The 21,199-nt window shown below is 50.3% G+C and overlaps 2 pseudogenes across 2 annotated transcripts in view; one reads left to right on the top strand and one right to left on the bottom strand.

Annotated features, from left to right (window-relative positions):
* The window catches only part of LOC307055613 (centrosomal protein of 78 kDa-like), a 591,539-nt pseudogene that overhangs the window by 128,065 nt on the left and 442,275 nt on the right, over nt 1-21,199 (top strand). The gene's annotated exons all lie outside the window — the stretch shown is intronic.
* On the bottom strand, nt 1,487-11,414 carry LOC307056581 (NUT family member 2G-like; annotated as a pseudogene). Its single transcript has 7 exons — nt 11,126-11,414; nt 6,350-7,064; nt 5,264-5,392; nt 4,050-4,221; nt 3,304-3,599; nt 2,799-2,915; nt 1,487-2,278 (listed from the first exon to the last, which is right to left on the bottom strand). The product of its transcript is annotated as an NUT family member 2G-like (transcript).

Genomic DNA, 21,199 nt, shown 5'->3' on the forward strand with positions numbered 1-21,199 from the left:
GCAGGTCCATAAAAGATCAGAGCATCTCAGTGCTTTAGGAGGAAGGGGCTTCAGAGGTGGGCCAGCACAGGCTGTGACAGAGGCTAAGCAGACTGGGAGGGGAGGCACTTCTGGGAGACAGCAGGGGTCTACTCCCTGCCCCTCATTGTTTGCTCATCTCACTCTAATGAGGGGGTCATTTCCCCTGCTCTGATGATTCGAAGTCTCTGCCGGCACCCACAGGACGGTGACTGAGGCCTCCACACTCCTCAGCATGGATCCCAGCTCCCACTCAGATCTGGGGCCACAGACACCTTTCCCACACCCTGCTGCCCCTGTGAGCAAGCTGTTCTTGTGCAACGTGGTCATAGTTTGTTAGGAGGATCTGTTTTCTATGGGGATACAAACCAGTGTTGATACCAATACACACACATGTCCAGCCATGGGTGGAAAGGGAAGGGACAGTAGTTCTGGGGTGTCTTTGCAGACCCGTAGGCCCCTAACGCCAGTCCCCACAGCCACAGCCAGATGGGTCCTCCTCCCTCAGTTGAACGAGATGCTGCTGCACAGAAATCCCACAAGTTCCACAAAGGGGCCCAACTGTCATTTCCCTTATACACACCTTTAACGGGTGCCCCATGACTTTCCCCACACCCATTCCCCTTGTTGCATCCTCATTGGGATTAAGAGGTAGCTGCCTCCACCGCTCTCCACATTGCAATAATCCCAGTGGGACTAGAGGATGCTCCCGCTACGATGAGGCAGACAGTCCTGTCCCCATGGCCAAGACTTTTCGTCTCTGGTCAGGCCACCCACACAGGAAACCCTGGATGAGCGGAGGGTCATCCCAGCGCCATCGTGTGGCCACATGAGGAAAGCAGAGAGAAGCTCCATAATGACAAGGGCTGTCTCCAGGCTCCATCCTAGAAACTGGTGAGTGTCCAGAGGGCTGAAAGGCACAAAAGCAGCTCTGCCTCCCCAGAAGGTTCGGGGATGCAGAAGATGGTACAGATGCCCCGGAAGGCCCGTAGCCAAGCAGGCGTTAGAGAAGGGGCTGATGAGGGGGTCCCTGGGGAAAGTGAGAGCTGTGCGTTCCCAGGGGCAGCCTGAGGAGTCCTTGTCTATGTGGAGGAAAGGTGTGGCCACCTGTAGACCCAGAGCTCCTGCGACCTCCCTCATCCTTCCTTCCTCTCAGGATCGCTCTCTGTGGAGCAGCTCAACACCAACAAGATGACAGTGGCCTGAGAGCATTTCCCACGAAAACGATCTTTGTTCACAATTTACATACATCACTCCAAAGGTCCTGCTCCCACCCACACCTGGCCACACCCACCTCCCCCACCTCCCTAACCCCCCACAATCCCGCTCCCCCTCCCCGCCCTGGTGGTCCTGCCCCCCTCCCTTCCCCCCACATCATCCAGGATCAGCACTGGGAGGAGGAGGAGCCCCTAGGCTCCCCAGGGGTCTGCCCTGGGGCCTCGCCCTGGAGGGCCGGCCCAGCTGTTCCCTACTGGCTGCAGTGCTTCTTCCTCCTCTTCCCACGCTTCTTTGTGTCAAACGGGTCACGCTTTCTCTTTCTCAGCTGTGAGGGGCGAGCCAGCCCCAGAGCCAAGGCTGGCCTCCCAGAGACGCCGAGGCCGGCCCCGGGGATGGGCAGCTTCTCAGCAGCGGCTGGGCCTCCACACAGAGCCCGCTTCCTCAACTTGGGAGCGGCTGGTGGAGCTGGGCTGAGGCCTCTTCTCTGAGAGGAGGGGGACTGGGGAGCACTCTGGGCCCCCCAACCTCCAGAGGAAGCCAGGGCTGAGACATGCGCAGGACTGAGGGACATCCCGAAAGGCACCAGTATATGCTGAGAGTCTACGATGAAGACGCTTTGGAGCACCTCCTCGTTCTCACTGGACCCGTCCCTGGGCACTCGGGCCTCCCGAAGAGGAGAGGCCTTTCTGAGAACAGACGCATCCCTGGATCTCAGTAGAGGGCCAGTGCGCCTTTGACCCTGGGGAGGGGAGAGCCGTACGGGCCGGAATATAGAGAACTCCTGACGTCCTCCAGAGGGAACAAAGACTTTGGGCCTGCACAGGGCAGTGTCTGTTTGGATGAGCCTACGAAGAGCCTCAGAATCAATCTCTGGTGGGCAGGCTTCATCACTGACCCCTAGATGGGGGTCTTGGTCGTGCCTCTGGGCACCTTGGCCGGCGTCGGACTCAGAAGGACTTGAGGCCATTCCGGGTGCACTGTGACTCGGGGCTGCCCGCACACCGTCGTCCTCTTTCAAGGCCAGGAGTCGTTTCTGCACCAGCTGGTAGGAGGGAGGAGGACAGTGACGGCTCCACACACACGTGTGAGAGGAGGAGCACTGGGCAGTGGGACAATGGCCCTGGGGGGGAGGAGGGGACGGGCGACCCCAGGACTCGAATCCAAATACAGACACTGTGGCAGTCCTGCCATCCTCCTGCAACTGATTCCCAGCTTTGTGACCTTCCCTCCCCTCCCGGCTCCCCGTCCTCTCCTTCCTTTCACCCTGCACTGCACCCACCCCAGAACGGGCCCTTCCCCATGCCAGGCGTCCCAGGCAGGGGAGGGATGGACAGCGCTCTGTGGCCCTCCTGTTCTGGGGCCCTACCTCTCCCCTGTTCACTGGGGTCCCTCCGTGCCCTGGTCTTCCTGGGTGTCCCTTGTGTCCCCTGTTCTACCGGGGATCCCTCCCTCCTCTGGCTCCCCTGGGTCATCTGGGTTCCCCTGTCCCCTGGATCACCTGGGGTCCCCCTCCCGTGGGGTCCCCTGGCTCCCTGAGTGTCCCTCTCCCTCCCCTGACTCACTTCTTCGGGGGTGAGCCCTTCCTCCTGCTCCAGCTCCTTCTCTAGGGCCAAGAGATCCAGCTGTGGGTCTGGGGAAAGCAAATCTGCCAGGAATCCAGGGTGAATGACTGCCTCCACCTAGAACAGAAAGAAGAGGCTGTGAGCATCCTTGGCCAGGAGTGGCCTGTGAGACAAGAAGGCCAGGAGGGAAAGTGAAAAGCAGAGACCCACCCCACTCTCCTCCACAAGGCGGGGATGGTCAGCGCACACACACACACATGCAAACATGCACATACACAGTCACACACAAAAGAGCACATATACAGAGGCACAGACACAGACACAAAGGCATACACACAGACACAAACATATACACACAAACATCTGCGTAAACCTCCCCTAACACCAGGCTCAGGAACAAGGAGCTGAGCTTAAGTCCCAACGGCCTGAGCAGAACCCAGATCTTGGGTGCTGAGAGTTCCATGCCCTGGCATCTTGCAGACCCCAGTCTCCAGGCCTAGCCTACTTTGGTGACAAAGTCCTCCTGGGAACACAGCTTGTTGATGTAGCTTAAGAGATCCGGGTCCGAGTAGGTGCCGTCCTCTTCCTGCTGCAGCTCATGTCCGTCCTCTCCCCGTTCTGCATCTGAGTCGCCTGTGGCTGAGTGGACGGGCCCAACCAGCGCCTCCATGATGCCCATATACTCCCTCACAGCCTCAGGTGGAAGCTCCTCGGGTGCCTTGGGCTCCGGGGGTCGCTGGGACCTGTGTGGCTTCGGGCGGGAGGGCTGGGCGCTGGGGCCGGACATCCTGGGAGCACAGGCTGAGGCAGAGCAGGAGGAAGGGAAGGAAGGTGAGGGGCTCCCGGTCCACCTCCTGACCACCGGGCGCACGCTGGTGAGGGCATTGTTGGGGGACATGGATGTGGTTGTGGGGGGGTCAGGACCACCTGAAGCTTCATGCACAGTTGGAGGGGGGAGGTAAGGGGGCATCTAAGAGAGTCACGTGTAAGGAAGTGGGGAACCTCCAGTTTTCCAGGGGTGTCCCCGTCAAGCCCACTTCTTAGGCAGACTTTGTGTGCAGTCCTTTGACAGGGAGGTGTGAGAGAAGTTACAAGATTGACCAAGTCAATACCCCGTAGTGACAAAGGGCATCTGAGACCCCACCCCCCCACCCCCCGCCTCGGTGGCTGTTTTGCTTGAAAGACCAATGCCCCTGTTATGAAGGAAGATGATCCACATGGGAACAGTGGCCAACCCTGGGCCCCTGTTACCTGTGTGTTCAACTCCAGTGGGAACCTGGGTGGCTGGCTGAAGGCCCACTTTTGGGGCTGGGGGCCCCCGAGGATCCAGCTTCGGTGGGGCTGGAGAGGCAGGCCCTGCGCGCACTGCATCCACTGCAACTGCTGAATCTGCATCTCCTCCTCTGCCTCAAATTCCATGAACCTGGGGTGTGACGGAGGCACAGGCCACCCTGAGAAAATGGCCTGGGTTCTGGAGCCCAACAAAGGCAGCCAAGAATGAGGGATTGGGAGAGGATGTGCCTTGGGGCTGTCAAGGCCCTGTGAGGTGCTGTCCACAGCAGAGAGCTGCTCCTGGAACTGATAGAAGATCTGGGACCCTTCCTGCCTCACCAGCACTGGAGAGCATTCAACAGCATAGAGCCAGGTCGCTGCACTGAACCAGGTCAACGGGACACGTGGCTGACCCTGGGGGCACCCTCCTCATGCCCCCCATCCAGAGCCACATGAAGGGCTGACAGCCAGAGGCTGGAACAGGCATGTGTTCCCCACAGGGGTCCTTGCCCAAATCCAGGACCCTGGGTTGGGACTGAGAGTTCTGGAACGTAGACCTGGAGACAGGGCTCAGGAGAGGCTGGACGATGTGGATGCTGAGCTTAGAGGACAGGCCTTCCTTTCCTCTGAGAGGTGCTTGTTTGTTTCTTAAACCAAGGGGGATTACCGTGGAGCAAACACTGGAAGGGCCAGAGACCCTTGGGCTGATGACAGCTGGCTTCCCCAGCCTCTTCAGGGATGCCAGGGTACCCACTCAGGCCACTTTTCGTGAGGAGGGGGGGTCCCAAATCTATGTCAGTGGCCGCCAGCCAGCCACCACTAAGGAAGCAGCAGGCTGGCAGCAGGCTGGCGGGTGGAGCTCTTTCCCCGGCCCAGCCCATAAGGCCGGAGTTGGACCCCTACTGGACTCACAGCTTCACCCTGCCCCGTCCTGAGACCTTCATGTGAGGGCAAGGGTAGGTCAAACTCAGGGGAGGGCAGAGCTCCTGGTGGAGGAAGGACAGAAGACCCAAACTCTCAAGGTGAGGGAGGGGTTTCTGGAGGACTGTAGGGCCTCTGGGCTGCGGGCCCCCTGTTCCGAGCGACAGCCCTTCTCCTTTGTCCTCTCTGATGAGCACCCCCACGGCCAGACCCTGCCCTCACCCGCTCGCCTCACCCTCCACGCAGCCCCTGGGCCCAGGACGCTGACTCACTTTTGCGCCATCTCGTAGTAGATCATCCGGTCAGAGTTGCTAATGTGCTGCCATTCCTGCACGGCCCTGCACAGTCCCTCCTCCAGTGTCATGGTGGGCTTCAGGCGGGCCAGGGATCGAAGCGCTGGGCTGTAAGCACTCGGGGTCAGTCTCTGTGCCCAGCCCAGCCCCCACCTGCCTGACCCCACCCACCAACGTGGACCACACATCACTCAACACAGCATGACTGAGCAACAGGAGAGTGAGAGGCAGGTGTCTGGGAGAGCAGAGACAAGCCTTCCCGGCTACTGCTGTCACCACCTCACACTCACTCGAGGATGACCATCCAGTCCCAGGCTAGAGCTGGGACACTGTGCCTTGGGGAGCTCTTTTCCTCTTCAAGGCTGCCTTTTCATAATAAAAATCACCATCATCAATGAGGCGTGGCATTTGCCAGGCAATCTGCTGACACTTCATAGATTAGCCCAAGGAGTCTTCTGCACGGTCCTCTGAATGAAGTGTGATTGTCCCCTTTTTACGAGGGACCGGAGGTTTAGGATGGAAATGCCTGCCAGGCTCACAACTCTAGTGGGAGAGAGCCCATGCCCTTAGGAGAGCTCTACCGTCACCCTGTTCCTAGTGGAATTCTCCACATCAACAAAGTCGAGGCGTGCATGAAGCGCTCTCCTGGGCCCCGTGCTCCTCCCCCTTCTCCGAAGTGACCTCCCCCGGCCATGTACACTCAAGTGCTGTATGAAAGGAGACGGCAGCACAGGAGAGTGTGGCATCCACTCCTTGGCTCCTCAACTTACACCACGACCCTCTCTGACTGCAAGTCTTCAGGCCATATTACCAGGAGAATCATGGAAGAGCAAGCTGGCTAGACTCACAGGGGGATGGGGTCAGTTGAGATAAGGCACATTTCAGTCATGATGTCATGGACTGGCAGGCTCGCCCGTATAACCGACAATGTGCCTTCTCATGGCGTGGACATCGCCCTCACACCTTGCTTCCAGTATCCCTAGAAACCTAACCTGTGAGTCCATCCCCAGTTCCTCTTTATCTAAGAGCTCCGATAAGCTCATGACCCCCTGAGCGTTCACTCACATGAGAAAGCAGGAAAGAGCTTCTGCATCAGGACTCTGGGGAAGGTGTCTCCAGGCCAGTGGCTTTAGGCGCTGCCACCGTCGGAAGTTACTGTACACGCTCTGGTGGTTAGAGCAGTCCTCCTGCGAGGCATAGGGCTGGTTGGTGTCCAGGCTGCCCTCCCTGGAAGTGCCATGTGGCCATGGCCCAGAGTTCACTGGGCGAATGTTAGGGGCCATCTGGGCAGCTGGTGGTGGAGCTTGAGGAGGAAAGCCTGGGGTCCAGCCTCCCTTGCCAGCCTGAGTAACTCCAACAGCTGGAGCAGTCACAATGGTCTCCATCGCAGGGGTTGCTAAGAATATGGGTGCAGGACATGCAGCACTCCCGCTGAGGGCCCCTAGAGCGCTCCAGTTGAGGGGGCCCTGAGGAACGATAAAGGTCTGAGTCTGGGGGGCCTGCACTGGCCTCCCTTGTGACCTGACTTGTACAGTGAAGTTGCAAGCCTCAGGGGCACTGGGGCCACAGCCACCATTAGCCACCAAAGGCATCCTGGGGAAAGCTGGCAGCAGCAGGCTGCTGCCAGGAGGGAATGCGGGGGTGATGAGAGGTGGCAGGTGCTGCTCCCAGGGTGGCCAGTGCTGGGCGCCAGGAATGGGTGGAGGAAAGGACACTGCCATGAAAGTAGACAAGGAGGCACCGGGGTTCATGGTGACATCCGTTCCCAGCACTGCAGATGCTGTTGAGGCAAAGGAAAGGAGTGAATGGAGGAGGAGAATGGGCAAGTGGGACTGAGGCTTTCTGCGGCATCAGAGTGTAAATCTCCACAGATGAGAGACTCTTGGACAAGGGAAACTGCAGCGTGCAAATGTCTTCAAGTGATTTTCATGCCCTGACCTCCAGTTGAGAATTATTCCACTGGTGACCCCACGCCCATCCACCAAGCTCCCTGACCCCTGCCTGCCGAGAAGAAGTTGCCTCAGCAAGCACTCACTTGGAGAGCCTCCCTAAGGCACACCCTGGCACCTAAGCCTCACAGGCTGTCTCCCAAGACCTGGAGCTGTGTGGATATCCGCTCTGTGAGAAATGCCCCTCATCCGGCGTACTAGCAGGGGCCTTCTGCAAGGTAAGTTCTAGGCCCCCAAAGGCCCTTTGTGGACAGGCACTGTGTAAAATATTAGGGCCCCACCTCCTCCTCAGTCCTCCTTTTCCTGATGCTCAGTATAAATCCCCTCTTTCTTTCCTAGCCTCCCAAAACAAAACAAAATGCTGGAAAATATCTCTAGTGGAATCCTGATACAAACCCATGACACTGGCCCAGAAAGCACCTGCATCTCAGAACAACCCACAGCAGATACGTAACATGGGCCAGGTCCTGCCACCCCTTCCCCAGTGCCCAGAGTCACTGTCATCAGTCAGGAGTTCTGTTCCTAGGGGCTTGGCGTGGTCTGAGAAGTAGGCGCGTGTCCCTTAGATTCTGTCATTTCACAGCCAGTGATGGCTGCAGAGGATTAAACAAGGGCCAGGGAATTGTCATGTTACATTGGTCGTGGGAGTATAGACTGCCTGTGGTCCTTCCCCTTCCAGCTCCCAATAACGGAGAGACAATCTGAGATGCAGGCATAAGCCAGATGCCATGGCGATCAAGTTGTCTGAAACACATCCCCGTTCAGGAGAACAAGGTACACCCCACGGTGCTCCTAACTAACCAGAACAGATGTCATAGGACGTTTAATAGTAACACAGAAGATCATCTTCCTGATCCTGGGCTACACTCCTTCCCCCTTTAAAAGAGGAAGCAGCCTTCATAGACATTCCACCCGAAACAACCCCACTCCTCATCTGTTCCCTGTCCATGAAGGAGTGACATGAAATAGGAACAAACTCTTCCTCTCAAGGCAGCCTGAGGGTCCAGCATGAGATACTGGACAAGATGAAGTAGGTCTGAAGTACTGCCATTCCACAAAAGGAAGAACAATTCAGAGCAACTCAGGAACCTGAGCCCTCTCTTGGCTGAAGTTACACGTAACGGTTGCCCATCCCCTGTTGAATCCAAGGCAACAGTTACCTGAACTGACAAGTGAGCTCTGGGCTGGGAGGAGTGGACGAGGTGTGGGCTGCGGCAGTTAGAGTAACCCCCTGCCTAGCTCTCGGAGAGGACACTTCACTGCAGGTGTGGCCACACACAGCCCCATTGAATAGTTTTCTCCCCAAGACCATCTCTCCCCACGGCCCCCTGAGATACAGTATGCTCCTGTTCAAATCCCTTTGAAAGATATGGTGAGGCAAGCTTCAGGTGCCTCAGGAACACACTACAGCTCTAGGCTTTCCTCATGACCCTCCCTGTGTCACCACCAGGACATCACACACATCCTTACACACACGTTTCAAAGTGGCTTGTCTCCCTTCTAGAAAGAATCAGACTGTCTGCTGCCATCCTTTCTCCATAGCCAGGGCAATTCCTCTTGATCCACCTCCAACGACCCCTCCTCCCCAGGGCAGTCTCAGGTTTCTTCAGGCTCCCCAGTCTCCCCAGGTGAAATGTCCTTGTGCGTCCAGTGCTCTCTTCTCCCTCTCCTTCAGTCCAACTAGGTGCCCACAGTTAAGTGTAACGTGTGAACCTGAAGGATGTGAGGATGGCAGGGTCTCTGAGAACACACCCCCAGCCTATAGGCTTACCTCCTATTGAAGCCATCCTGCAGGCTTGGGCACGGACTACTGCTGCCTGGTAGCCTCAGTGAGAAAAGTCAAGACCAGGAGCCAGAGAGCGACCTGCTTGAGCAAACGCTCGGGATCCAAGTCAACGAGGGACACGTTTGAAAGTAAACAGGAAAATGCGGGCTGAACGGTTCTGCGGTGGGGGAGGGGCAGAGGGCACGTGGGTCGGGGTGGCGTGTGCTGGGGGGACATTCCACGAGGGCTCTGGCAGGTAGGCAAGAACCGGAAGTTCCTTCCACCTCCCACAGTGGCAACACAATTGGCGTGTGCCTCTTTAGGCAGTTTATAAACTGTTGTTTTGATTCACGGCACCGAGGTTGAACATGACAGTCCCTTCCTTTCACGTCTTTATCCATCAACCTAGGTTTTTTTTTTTTTTTTTTTTTTTTTTGGCGGTACGCGGGCCTCTCACTGTTGTGGCCTCTCCCGTTGCGGAGCACAGACTCCGGGCACGCAGGCTCAGCGGCCATGGCTCACGGTCCCAGCTGCTCCACGGCATGGGGGATCTTCCCAGACCGGGGCACGAACCCGTGTCCCCTGCATCGGCAGGCGGACTCTCAACCACTGCGCCACCAGGGAAGCCCTGGAGCTTTTATAATGAAGGAAAACTTAAATGATTTGCAAGCAATAACTTCATACTAGAGGAATGGTGAGGCAAAATATTGTACCCAGGCACTCGAGAAAGGCAGGCTTCCTTGTTGCTTCCTCCCTTTGTTCAGTCATTCAACCAATTATTTACAAGATTCTCACTCATAATTCTGATACAGTATTTGAAGGACTCTTCTCAAGGCCACTGACACAAAAATTGCACTGTGCAAAAATTAGCCAGTCCCAATTCTGCAATCACTTTTGTAATACTTCAAAATCCTACACCCCACAGACAGAGATAATCAAATTAGCCCAAATGTAATTTGGGAAGACCAGTCACAGAAGGGAGTATCTAAAAGTCCTTTGGGGCCTCCCTGGTGGCGCAGTGGTTGAGAGTCCGCCTGCCGATGCAGGGGATACGGGTTCGTGCCCCGGTCTGGGAGGATCCCATATGCCGCGGAGCGGCTGGGCCCGTGAGCCATGGCTGCTGAGCCTGCGCATCCGGAGCCTGTGCTCCGCAACGGGAGAGGCCACAACAGTGAGAGGCCCGCGTACCACAAAAAAAAAAAAAAAATAAAAATAAAAAAAAAAAAAAATAAAAAAAATAAAAAAAATAAAAGTCCTTTGGATCATGATCTCTGACTATTCCTGCACAGAAGGTGGGGGCGGGCATTGAGTACTGAGAAAAAACATCTCTGGACATGCATCACAAGCCTCAGAAGACAGTTCATCTTCCACTCAATCACGAAACATTAAAGAAACGAAGAGATACCATGTTTGTGTCTTGTGGAGTTTTCAAGTCTGCACTTGGAGGCGCTTAGTGCTGTTACATGTGAGGGGTCTTCAGAGGCATCCTGTTGAGTGAGAAATGCTCTAATCTTGCATTTGACCAGAAAGTGGATCTGATGATTGACGTTTCTTTGGGAAGTATTACAAAGTCAGGTCAGTAAGTTGATCCCGCTACTATTTTTGTTGTTGTTGTTGTTTTATTGTCAACTGAAATTCTGCAAGATATTATAAGAAAGGAGGGAGGGAAAATAAAATTGTTCCCATACTACCTGTTGAAATTGGCCCAGATTGTCAAGTCTTTCTCAAAATTATTTTTTTTAAAAACCCCAAAACCGTACAAAGGAAACACCTGTGAACACTGAGAAAAAATATTCTAGTAGAGTAAATGCGTTGGAAAAACTCTAGGAACGGAGTCAGGAGACAGTATCTTAAGAGTGTTTCCCAGGTCTGAAATTCTTTGCTAGCATTGTTCTTTAACGGAAACTTCAGGTGTGCTAGGAAAAAGGACCTACTGTTTTTTGAAAGGCATTAACAAGAACCAAGGAACGGCAGTCCAAAGGACATGAAAGTACTTGCCCCAATTTGAGGCTACTGTGCTTACAGCGGAGCTCTCCAGAACTCTTTGTAGCTAAGTGCATGGGTTTCACGAGTGCAATATAAAACTCACGAGTGCACATTTCACAAGAGCTGGTTTTAAGAAGAGACCGTCACGAAGGTTCCCAGCGAGGAGCGTCGCCAGAGAAGTTCCGCAGCTTGCCCGACCCTCCATTTCTGTCCTCTCCTGCAGAGACCTCCTAGGCCCGCGCACCCCGCGCCTGCACGCCCGCGCACGCCTGTGCACGCCCACTGGGGCGGGGCTCTCGGGCACGCGGACCGCCGTCCTCCAACAGCTCCCGGCGTCCGCTGGGGCAGTTTGCTCCGGAAGACAGGGGCGCATGCGCGAGCGCGGAGGGTGGGGCCCCAATGGCTGTCCGGCGGGGGAGGGGCCTGTCATGGCGGCCTCTAGAGTCAATTCTAGGAATCCTGAGGTAAGGGGTACGGGGACTTTTCACCCCTCAGGTGTCACCGCTCTGCACTGTTGTTCACCCTGTGGGTTATTTGTGCCCTTGTCCATGTAAGGAGACTCCCCACAATGTGGATTCACGCCCCCATAGAGCTCGATTCCCTTGAGATGTTTACCCCAGGATTATTGGCACCACTGGGGAGCCGGCTGCATGAAGGGTTCAGTGATTGCGGGGCCTACAGTGGGGGCTAAATAGTGTGTGTGAGCTATTAAACAGGTGCCGTTCTAGTCTGCGCGTTGTGAAGAGTACAAAAGCTAGAGGGAAGTTCTTGCGAGTTGAAAACCCTCATCTGGTTCCGAAGGTGTAGCTCAGGTGATTGGAAAATGAGTGAAGATGGAAGGAACACACTCATCGTTTCACTAGTGTCTTCCTTCTTATCATAAAAACATCAGTCAACACATGTTCAAACTGCATTCTTTTGTCAGTGATGCGAGCAACTTTGCTGAGTGTGGTAATAAACATGTATTTGTAGTCTGGTGTCAAATCATGATTGATTTGCAAGCATAGATGGGGTCTGTACATATTTAATTGGTTGGTGGGAATCTGATATGTAGTCAAATGTGTGGGTTGGTTTTGTCCGTGGATATTTGTGTTTGAAGGGAGGTCATGCCTGTGTTTTTGTGAGAGTGAGTAAGAGTGAGTGTTGTATTTGGAGGGTGTTGAGATGTGACGCAGGCGTACTCAAGGAGTTGGTGGTTAGGTGTTTGTAATTTGGTGTTTGGGGAATATGTTTACATGTGTTTTTTTCACCCCTGAATTTGGGGATTTGTGTGTGTGTAATGGTGGATTTGGAAGGATTATCTGCATATGCATAAGGGCAATGTCAGGAAAAGTAGTGGTGTATATTACTTTGGGTGTCCAGTCTGTTAATTTTGTATATTTGGGGAATGTAGGCTGATCGTTTGTGTATTCAGGGCATGTTGTATGGTTATGGGGTGTTTGTGGGTGTGCATTTTCAGGAGCTGTCTATGCATATTTGGATGTGTAGAGGGCAAGTCTGTGACTATTTTATGGGGCTGGTGGATGTTGAATGTGTAGGTATGTTGTGTTTGTATGATCCTGTATTCTGCAAGATGGCAGAGTTCATTCTGTGTGAGAGGTTGGGAATGTGGGGTTATGTATACGCCAGTAGTGTGGTCCTGTATGTGTATTTGGAACAAAGGGCGTATAGGGTGACATTATTGCCTATTTGTAGTGTACTGGGTAATTGTGGTTCTATTTGGGACTTGTGGAGAGTTGTGTGTTAAATGAGTTTGTGTGTGTATTCAAGGGGCATGGCCACTTGGAGGAATATTTGCTGAGGCTGTGCATTTGTAATTTTCAGTAGGAGCCTCTTAGGCTTATGTATTTTGGGAAGTGAGTATATGTGTATCTGATAGAGAGGTGGGGTTCTATGTTTCTACAGGGAAGATGGACAATTGCATTTGTATGTATTAGAAATATGTGATACGGGTATTTGTTAGTACTTGCATATGTGTGAGCTGGCTCCTGATAGCTAGGGATAATTTGATATATGGAAGTTGTTTCATAAATGGTTTGCTGGAGATATTTCCATGTATCTTACTTGTGTATTCTAATCCGTGTGCGTGTCCATCATCAGGTGCATGCATTATCAAAGTTTGTTCATAAGGTATGGAGTTGTTAGGAGTATCCAAAGTGTATTTCTTTGGAGAACGCTAGGGTGTTTATACATGTGTTTGGAAGGAGTAAGAGGTGGTCTGTCTATATATTCAGGGTGAGGGTAGAAATATATATACATACACACACACACATATACAGTTTGTATGTTGGAGTAGTGGTGGGGAGCTTGTATTCTGGAGAGGTAGCATAATGTATAGTGTTTGGGAGGGGATCCATATGTTCAGGGGTTAGGAATATTTGCATGTGTGTGTCCATAGGTGTGTGAGAATTGTGTATGTATATTAGTAAGACTGCACAGGTTGTCGGTGTTTTTCTGTTTTGAGTGTGTCTGAGCATTTGGGGTGTATACTCATGAGTAGTTTGTGGATGTGTGTATTTGTGATTTGTGAGTGTAGCAGGAGGCTTCGAGTCCTCTATGTGTCTATTTCAAAATGTAATGCCTGAAGAATTTAGTGGTGTTGCTTGTATGTGTGTTCTCAGTATTAGTGAGGTGGACTTATATGTACAGTTGACCTTTGAACAACATGGGTTTGAACCACACGGGTCCACTTATAGTGGATTTATTTTTCAGTAAATACTACAGGACTACTACAGGATCCATGGATGCAGAGCCACTGCATGGAGGGTTGGCGCCCTAACCCCCAAGTTGTTCAAGGGTCAGCTGTATTTGATAAGTATAGATTATTTGTGTCTGTGTGTGTTTTTGAGTTCCTGGGGCTTCTGGGGTATGTATTCTGTGGGATGTGAGAGTTTAGTTTGTGTGTTTGGAAACCAGTAGACTGTGTAGGCTATGTGTGTGTGCAGGAATCCTGCAGTATATGTATTTTAGGGCTGTGGGATTGCATATGGGTCTTTTTTGGGGTTGCACATGAGACAGTTGTGTACTTGGTGACCCTGTGTGTTTAGGTACTCAGTGTGTACATCTGGATGGCATATTCGTTGCACATGTTTGTTTTCACGCCCATGTTGTGTGTGTATATATAGTTGTGAGAGTGGAATGTGAATATTCAGGGTGAGTAAGGTTTCATCTGTAAAAATTTAGGTAGTAAGAGGTGGTCTGTTTGTGTATTTATTCAGGGTGACGGTGTGTGTTCAGGATATATATATATATATATACATATATATATATATATATGTACAAACACAAATGTATATGTGGTATCCTTTTGGTTATATATCTGTGGTGGGAGTTGAGAGTTCTACTTGGGGTGTAAGTGGATTCTGTGCACATATTCACAGGAAAAGTTATGGGATGTGCTGGAACTGGTTCATACTGTCTTGGGAGAGTCAATGGTGCATATCTCTTCCCAGCTGTGTGTTTAGTGATGTCAGGTGGGTAGCTTGAAATTGTTCATGCTGGGAATATTTATACCATGTAGATACCATAAGTGAAGTCTTTCCCGCCTTTCTCGGAGAGCTTTTTATCAAGCACTTACCAGCGTACCACTGATGTGCGTGTTTGGATTGTGTATGTATGAAGCAAGAATATTTGGGCATCGGTGGGTACGTATGGGACACTCATGTGAATTGTGAGTGGGGCATCTGGGGCTATGGGCCCTTGTATATGTGCATTGACCCTGGTAATTGTGAATCATTGCATTGCTCCTATCAGGTTGGTCTGTTCTTTAGGGCCAGAGAATCCCCATAAATGTTGTTGATTCCCAGTAGAAATCATGCAGATGGATACAGGGGTGTCTGTACCTTAGGCAGGTGGACACTCCTTCAGCATTTGTGTGGTCCTAGCATCTGGGTCCCTAGAAGGGGGCGCCTGGTGGACAGATGGCCATGCAGAGCAGAACCTCACAGGTGTGTTGTTGGCATGACAGGCAGCAATCAGAAAGTCATGGGGCTTCCTGGATAGGAGGTCAAATGACCAAGGGCTCTCCCAGGAAAACCCCCTGAGAATCAGTTGGACAACTACAGGCGTTCCTGGCTCTTCTGTGGCACAGCTGATGTGCAAGGACACCCTCCACATGGGGTCCAGAGCCATGTGTCCCTGAGCCCAACTGCCCCAGGGTGGTGGGAACTGTTGCATATCAGGCTGGTCAACTGTATCACTAGGTCTCAACCAACCTGTCTCTTGGAAACCTAAGTCCTCACGGATAGGCAGGACCTCTAGGGATCACTGAGCTGACAAGGACAGAGGTAAGGAGGCTTTGTCACTGAGGGAGAGTTGGGGACTGAGACCTGGAGAGCCTGGGGAGTCCCACTCTGAGGAGATACGGCTCTGATGTTCCCAAACCCTTTAGACATGTTCTCTGTTCTTTTCTGAAGGCTCAAGATGCTTCTAGCAGTGGGAAGGTTATCTCAGTTTCATGTTTCTCTGATAGGATGAACTGACCCTTTTATTCACTCTTCCACATCGAGCTGCAAACCCATCAGAGGGAACCATGTGATCATTGTAGCCACCAGCTGACCCCACAGCCACCTTGTGCCTCCCTTGGACCCACCCAAGCATTTCTGAGCCTTCTTTATGGTGAGTCTTGTGGCCTTTTCTCCCTCATTGTGACTCCTCCTGCCAATAAAACATGCTGTGAATGTTAACAAAAGGAAACCTGCACTAGAATTGGAGTCTGGAAGGCCCGTAGAGGGAGCTCTCATGCCGTGCCACTCATCATCAATTACCCCAACAGGAAGAGGTCATTTACTGACCCCAAAGAGGAAGTGCAACCACTTTACTACCCCAGCTGGAGGAGGGAAGACTTCCTTCCTGGCCAGCAACAAGAAATAGAAAATAGAAATAGCTAATAGAAAATTCTGCAGTTTAGCCAATGAGACGCCGTTGTCACCTGAAGTTTTACTTTCCTCCAGTGAACTTTCATTTTTTCCCTTGATGATGACTTTCTTTCCTTGTCCCACCCTCCTTACTATACAAGTCTTCTGGGACTTCCCTGGTGGTCCAGCAGCCAAGACTCCGCGCTTCCAATGCACGGGGCATGGGTTTGATCCCTGGTCGGGGAACTAAGATTTCCACATGCCATGTGGCCTGGCCAAAAAAAAAGAAAGCCTTCCATGTTGTGTAACCCGTTGGAGTATCTCCCTTTCTATCAGATGAGATGCTGCCTGATTCATGAATCGTTTAATAAGGCCAATTTATTCAAAATTCAAAGTAAATCTTCCAATTTACTCCGTTAAATTTTGTTTTTTAATACATTGGGGGCATGCAGAGGTGGCCACTAACAGTTTAATATGTATCCCTCCAGAAATGTTCTGTATAAAAATTTGTATGTGCACTTTTCTAAAATCCACTCTTATGACTGCTACTGCTAACAAGATGATTTTATGATTAAATGCTTATCTTTTTTAAAAGAAAAAGGTAAATATATTGGTGGCAGTGATGGGATCTGAAGCAAATTTCTGATAACATTTGGGACAAGGAGAAACAGGTGTGGTGCCCACAACTCCTTGGAGTTCACTGTCTTTCTTGCCATTCCTGAAGGTTGTTGGTAAGCTCCTCTTGGTTTGAGCTCCATTCTCTTTGCGTTTGTGCTCCCAATCTAATTGGCTTTCCTTTACAGGGCAGGTCAGTTTGGCTGGTAGAGGATTCTCCTTGAGGCCAAACCCCTAGCCTTTCAGATGGAAATTCCCAGGACACAGTAACATCTCTTGGTTATTGCCAGTATATTTTTGAGTGGTAAACCATAGCCCCTAATTTTGTTCCCTGGATTCCACACTGGGCACTGCTGACAGTGTAGTCTGCACTTGCCCATCTGTTTGGAATCAGCCCCCAGTTTCCATGCTTGGAGCTGTTGGTGGTGGCTATAGTTCTCCATTTTGTTTGGAATCAGTCTGCAGTCCCCATTCCTTGGGATTTGCCATTTGGATCTTTTTCCTCAGTCCAAGGATCCCTGGGAATCGGTGGTGGTGCATACCAGGCCTTCTTTTGTCCAGGACATAGTAACATCTCTTTGTTACTGCTGATATATTAAGGCGCAGGTTTTTTGTGTGTTCTTTTGGGTTGACAAAGGCTAGCTAAGGAAATGAGATCCTTTATCGCCAAAGAGTTGAGAATGCCAGCTTCTGGCACACCTGCTTATTTTATATTTAAGAACTATGGTCCTGGAGGTTGTAGATATTTAGAAAGATGGAAAAATTATACTAATATTGGTCTAGAATTACAGTGGTCATTGTGGGGCATGTTCCAGTTAGACAAGATTGTACATTTAAGGAAAACACTAGAGAGCAAGGGTTCACAGATTGCACAGGGAGAATGAGATGCCTGCTTTACTTGGTATGTAAAAGTTTACAGACGGTTTCAAGATTCCAAAATAGCTTCGTTTAGAGACTTAGAACAAAAAGCTAGTGAAAAATGAAAGAGACAAAAGGTACCTGAAACAAAAGACCATAGGACGGATGTGACTGCAGACTTAACTCCTACTGTCCCCACCTTTCCTTTTTCACCTGAGTACTCTTGTTTTACTCATTTTCTGTCTGAAATACTTTTCTATTCCAAAAAGAATATTTAACAATTGCCATTTAAAGTAAAACTACCTGAGGTTGCAGGTGAGCCCCCTCAGGTGTCCTTTACCCCTTGGTCAAAGACTGAACTGAGAGCTGGAGTCAAAGAATTCTCTAAACCTTGGAGGAACCCCCAACATTTTTTAAAGAATTTAGAGTCACTGTCAGGGCGTATGTCCCCAAACTGCTAGATCTTTATCCACTTGTACACATGTTGGTAGGACTGCGGGAAGCCCCAGAATGGATGTGGGAAGCAAAATGACATAATCCCTAGGATGATATTCAAGATCCTCAACCTAAAAAGGCTTGCAGAATAACAACTAACCTTTTATAAGCTATTCCTAAAATCTTCCCTGCTCACACTTGGTCTATTATTAATTGGCCTAATAATGATTGCTGTATTATTCACTCGTACAAACAAAAGAGGGGTGAATCTGTGGAAGACTTTAGAGCCAGTTTGGAAGCTCTCTTTTTACAGCAGTTGGTGTTCCAAGGAATAAAAAGGCCACTCAGCCTGCTTTAACTGCCCTCTTTGTAAGTGGATTATCTTCTGAGACTAGTGGATTGATAAAAGGGCAGAAAAGAGGGTGGGAGGCTATAGGCCTGACTGAACTCGTGACTATAGCTGAGCATTTTGAAAGGACCTTGGAGCAAGATCACAAACAGAAATCCACCAAGCTCATAGCCTTACAGTTACAACAGCTCTAAGGCAAGGGACACAAAATGACACCTGGGCCTCCCCCATTACAACCTCCTAGGGGTCCATGATCAATTTGATGACCCAAAGTTGATGTTTCATTTGTAATCAGTGAGGACACTGGAAAAAGAGGTGTCCTCAAAGGTCCTATGCAAACTCTTCACAAATGCTCTCATATCTGTCTCAAAGGGAGGGCCCCCCATGACCCTCTCCCCTAGTTGGCAGAACTCCAGAGGTTCTCTGGTCAACTATTAGCAGCAATGACCTTAAACAGCCCAGAGGAAAATATAATGAAAAGCGGCCAAAGTTTAGTTGATACTGGAGCTATGCTTTCTACTTTAAACCCCACTCTCATATTTTACTTTGAAATCTACATTAAACTCTAACCCTAACTGTAAACATAATTACCTAACCCTTTAACACCCTACCCCTAGCCCTAACCAGAGCTGTGCTTTCTACTCTAAATCCCACCCTCAAAGAACAACAGGTCCCTCTGAGTAAAGAGGATGTTTCCATAGTGGGAGTACCTAATACAGTTCAGAGAGAATTTTTATCTCAACCAAGAGTCCTTTCTGCTATGCAGTATAGCCCCAGTTAATCTATTCAGTAGAGATCTCTTTTCTAACTTAAAAGGGCCAGTACATTTTGCCTCCAGTGGAGATCTCACCTTAAAATTTCCTGATGAACGTGAACCTGATCAGTTATGTTCCTTATAATCTGTCCTGGACATAAAAGCGGAAGTTCAACAAAAGTTCCCTAATTGGATGGAGATGCCTGCAAATTTGGGGGCTACTTCTGACAGTGTTAACATGAGAAGAATAAAAAAATGCAAACCTATAAAGATTCAGATAGATGTAGCTAAACCTCTCCCTAGGTTTCCTCAACAGCTATTAAAGCCTGCGGTCATACAAGGTCCCATAGCTATTGTAGAAGACTTAATTGCCCAGGAGGTAATCATTCCTGTACTCGTCCCTGCAGCATGCCAATCTTGCCTGGTTGGAAACCTGGCAGGATGGCGATTTGTCCAGCACTTGGGAGCTGTTAATAAAAATAGTTTTCCCCTGTTTTCCTGTTGTTCCAAACCTAGCCACCCTTGTGTCACAAGCTTCAACTGACTTGAAATGGTTTACAGTTGGAGACCTTTGTTCACCTTTCTTCAGCATCCCGGAGACCCAACAGCCAATATCTACATGCCTTTACTTGGAACAATCAACAATATACCTGCACTTTTATGCCTCAAGGGTTCACTGGGACTCCTTCTTTTTTCCTCCCAAGTACTTCACCAAGATTTAAGTACCCTCTAGTTCCCTGGGAAATCAGCCTTTTTACCATATGGAGATAACCTCCTGCTGTACTCAGCTACTGTAAAGATTCCATAAGGCATTCATAAAAGATTCCATTTATTTGCTGCAACAGTTAGCTGAAAAAGAACACAAAGGAAAAATTACAATTATCTGTGGACGCTGTTCATTACCTAGGACGTAATCTAAGCACTGAAGGAATTCAGCTATCTCCAGAGAGAATTAGGCTGATACAGGAACTTCCTAGACTCACAACTAAGTGCTAGCATTGTGGATTTCTAGGTTTAGCTGGTTATTGCAAGCTCTAGGTTCCAAATTTTTCTGTTTCCTCTTCCACTCTATGAACTTATTAAAGATTTAGTTCCTGAATCCTTTGCTTGGGAAGATAAACATGAGCAGGTTTTTATAAGGCTAAAACAAGCACTGCAAGAGCTGCCTGCCTTAGGGTTACCCAAATGATCAGGTTGATCCGGAAACTTTTTTTTTTTTTGCGGTACGCGGGCCTCTCACTGTTGTGGCCTCTCCCGTTGCGGAGCACAGGCTCCGGACACGCAGGCTCAGTGGCCATGGCTCACGGGCCCAGCCGCTCTGCGGCATGTGGGATCTTCCGGGACCGGGGCACGAACCCGTGTCCCCTGCATCGGCAGGCGAACTGTCAACCACTGCGCCACCAGGGAAGCCTGATCCGGATACTTTAAGGTGAGATCTCCACTGGAGGCAAAGTATATTAGCCCTTTTAAGTTCGAAAAGAGATCTCTACTTAATAGATTAACTTTAGGTTATTCAAAACCTTTTACTTTATTTGTGCATGAAAGGCATAATCAGGCCGCGCAGAACTGTGTGAGCATGGTAGTAAACATAGGCCTATTGCCTGTTATAGCATACAACTTGATTCAGTTGCTTTTACCTGTCTCAGTTGTCTTAAGGTTATAGCCACAACTGCAAATTTAGTGGAAGCCTTGGCAGATTTGACTCTAGAAAATGAAGTTTATTTGCAAACTCCACACCTTGTCCACAGTCTTCTTAACGCTGAATTGACAACATTTCTCTGCAAGTATCACTAGATTAACTTCCTGTGAAATCCTGCTTTCACCACCTAATCTTTAAACGTTACAACGTTCTCAATCCTGCTACACTACTACCTCTGTCTCACAAAGGTGAGGGCCATGACTGCAAGGTAACAGTGTCCCATGGGAATTCCCTGGTAGTCCATTGGTTAGGACTCCGAGCTTCCACTGCAGGGAGCGCGGGTTGGATCTCTGGTCGAGGAACTAAGATCCCACCAGCCACATGGCGTGGCCCAAAACAAAAACAAAACAAACAAACAGAAAACAGTGTCCCATTTTGTGACACCGTGTCCTGAGTAAAGACGTTACCAAGTCCAAGGTTGCTCTGCTTGCCGCACGACAGGCCATAAATCGGAGATGAGGTGTTGAGGCAAGGAATATGACTTTATTCAGAAAGCCAGCAGACCGAGAAGATGGCAGAGTAAAGTCTCAAAATAACCATCTTATCGGGGTTTGGGTGCCAGTTTCTTTTATAATACAGAGATGGGGAGGAGATGAGGAGGTAAAGTAAGAAGGCCATAAGTTTTGCGAATAGCCCCTGGAATGGCCAG

The sequence above is a fragment of the Hyperoodon ampullatus genome (genome assembly GCF_949752795.1).
Source record: "Hyperoodon ampullatus genome assembly, chromosome: 7".
Lineage (NCBI taxonomy): Eukaryota > Metazoa > Chordata > Mammalia > Artiodactyla > Ziphiidae > Hyperoodon > Hyperoodon ampullatus.